We start from the raw sequence: 2,947 nt of genomic DNA, 5'->3' as shown, positions 1-2,947 counted from the left end.
TGTGACAAGGGAAATCGTAACACTGTTAATGCTTGCCCAAAAAAGTAGTGTCAAAAATAGTTACGGCGCGGCAGGGCGGCGGTGAGGAAGGGGGGCCCAAGTTTGGTTAACAGCCCAGGGCCCATGGTCTACTTAATCCGCCACTGGTGTAGTAGTATACAGCAGCCTGGAGTGTAGCAGTGTAGTAGTATAGAGCAGCCTGGAGTGTAGCAGTGTAGTAGTATACAGCAGTCTGGAGTGTAGCGGTGTAGTAGTATACAGCAGCCTGGAGTGTAGCAGTGTAGTAGTATAGAGCAGCCTGGAGTGTAGCAGTGTAGTAGTATACAGCAGTCTGGAGTGTAGCAGCGTAGTAGTATACAGCAGCCTGGAGTGTAGTAGTGTAGTAGTATACAGCAGCCTGGAATGTAGCAGTGTAGTAGTATACAGCAGCCTGGAGTGTAGCGGTGTAGTAGTATACAGCAGCCTGGAGTGTAGCAGTGTAGTAGTATACAGCAGCCTGGAGTGTAGCAGTGTAGTAGTAGGAAGGAAGCGAAACGCGCGTCGAGGTGGTCCTTGGATCGGAGTGTGTTCCTTTACCATGTCCACTTCAGGTAAATGACGATCTATTTAGACTTTGATAGACTTTGATGTACTTTTGCATAAATATTGAGTCATATCTTGCCGTTTAAAGTTGATCATTCTAGATATTGGATCTTCTGGCTATTCTACTAGTATGTCTTATGCTGTCATCTTGTTATAACATATGGTCATTTCCATGGGACTTGGTGAACATTCCCATCCGGGGTGTTTTTTGTATTTTAAATGTATGTTTTTTGTGGGTAATTTCTCCCGTATGGGATAATAAAGATTTACATATTTTATTTTTGTTGTCTACTTGGTGTTATTTTTTACATCAGGTATATTTTTGGATTTCTGATAATCATTGTCATACCTGATGGTTTGATATATGCTCTAAATACAATTTCTGTTGATAATATAGTAGTATACAGCAGCCTGGAGTGTAGCGGTGTAGTAGTATACAGCAGCCTGGAGTGTAGCGGTGTAGTAGTATACAGCAGCCTGGAGTGTAGCAGTGTAGTAGTATACAGCAGCCTGGAGTGTAGCAGTGTAGTAGTATACAGCAGCCTGGAGTGTAGCGGTGTAGTAGTATACAGCAGCCTGGAGTGTAACAGTGTAGTAGTATACAGCAGCCTGGAGTGTAGCGGTGTAGTAGTATACAGCAGCCTGGAGTGTAGCGGTGTAGTAGTATACAGTAGCCTGGATTGTAGCGGTGTAGTAGTATATAGCAGCCTGGAGTGTAGCAGTGTAGTAGTATACAGCAGCCTGGAGTGTAGCGGTGTAGTAGTATACAGCAGCCTGGAGTGTAGCAGTGTAGTAGTATACAGCAGCCAGTAGTGTAGCAGTGTAGTAGTATACAGCAGCCTGGAGTGTAGCGGTGTAGTAGTATACAGCAGCCTGGAGTGTAGCGGTGTAGTAGTATACAGCAGCCTGGAGTGTAGCAGTGTAAGTGTATGTGCACACACACTAATTACGTCCGTAAATGACGGACGTATTTCGGCCGCAAGTACCGGACCGAACACAGTGCAGGGAGCCGGGCTCCTAGCATCATACTTATGTACGATGCTAGGAGTCCCTGCCTCTCTGCAGGACAACTGTCCCGTACTGTAATCATGTTTTCAGTACGGGACAGTAGTTCCACGGAGAGGCAGGGACTCCTAGCATCGTACATAAATATGATGCTAGGAGCCCGGCTCCCTGCAGGGTGTTCGGTCCGGTACTTGCGGCCGAAATACGTCCGTCAATTACGGACGTAATTAGTGTGTGTGCACATACCCTAATAGTATACAGCAGCCTGGAGTGTAGCGGTGTAGTAGTATACAGCAGCCTGGAGTGTAGCAGTGTAGTAGTATACAGCAGCCTGGAGTGTAGCAGTGTAGTAGTATACAGCAGCCTGGAGTGTAGCGGTGTAGTAGTATACAGCAGTCTGGAGTGTAGCAGTGTAGTAGTATACAGCAGCCTGGAGTGTAGCAGTGTAGTAGTATACAGCAGCCTGGAGTGTAGCAGTGTAGTAGTATACAGCAGCCTGGAGTGTAGCGGTGTAGTAGTATACAGCAGTCTGGAGTGTAGCAGTGTAGTAGTATACAGCAGCCTGGAGTGTAGCAGTGTAGTAGTATACAGCAGCCTGGAGTGTAGCAGTGTAGTAGTATACAGCAGCCTGGAATGTAGCAGTGTAGTAGTATACAGCAGCCTGGAGTGTAGCAGTGTAGTAGTATACAGCAGCCTGGAGTGTAGCGGTGTAGTAGTATATAGCAGCCTGGATTGTAGCGGTGTAGTAGTATACAGCAGCCTGGAGTGTAGCGGTGTAGTAGTATACAGCAGCCTGGAGTGTAGAGGTGTAGTAGTATACAGCAGCCTGGAGTGTAGCAGTGTAGTAGTATACAGCAGCCTGGGGTGTAGCGGTGTAGTAGTATACAGCAGCCTGGAATGTAGCAGTGTAGTAGTATACAGCAGCCTGGGGTGTAGCGGTGTAGTAGTATACAGCAGCCTGGAATGTAGCGGTGTAGTAGTATACAGCAGCCTGGAGTGTAGCAGTGTAGTAGTATACAGCAGCCTGGAGTGTAGCAGTGTAGCAGTATACAGCAGCCTGGAGTGTAGCAGTGTAGTAGTATACAGCAGCCTGGAGTGTAGCAGTGTAGTAGTATACAGCAGCCTGGAGTGTAGCGGTGTAGTAGTATACAGCAGCCTGGGGTGTAGCGGTGTAGTAGTATACAGCAGCCTGGAGTGTAGCAGTGTAGTAGTATACAGCAGCCTGGAGTGTAGCAGTGTAGTAGTATACAGCAGCCTGGAGTGTAGCAGTGTAGTAGTATACAGCAGCCTGGAGTGTAGCAGTGTAGTAGTATACAGCAGCCTGGAGTGTAGCGGTGTAGTAGTATACAGCAGCCTGGAG

This window comes from Rhinoderma darwinii, chromosome 1 (assembly GCF_050947455.1).
Source record: "Rhinoderma darwinii isolate aRhiDar2 chromosome 1, aRhiDar2.hap1, whole genome shotgun sequence".
In the NCBI taxonomy this organism is placed as follows: Eukaryota; Metazoa; Chordata; class Amphibia; order Anura; family Rhinodermatidae; genus Rhinoderma; species Rhinoderma darwinii.
The sequence above is the reverse complement of the archived record's forward strand: the minus strand, read 5'-3'. Positions refer to the sequence as shown.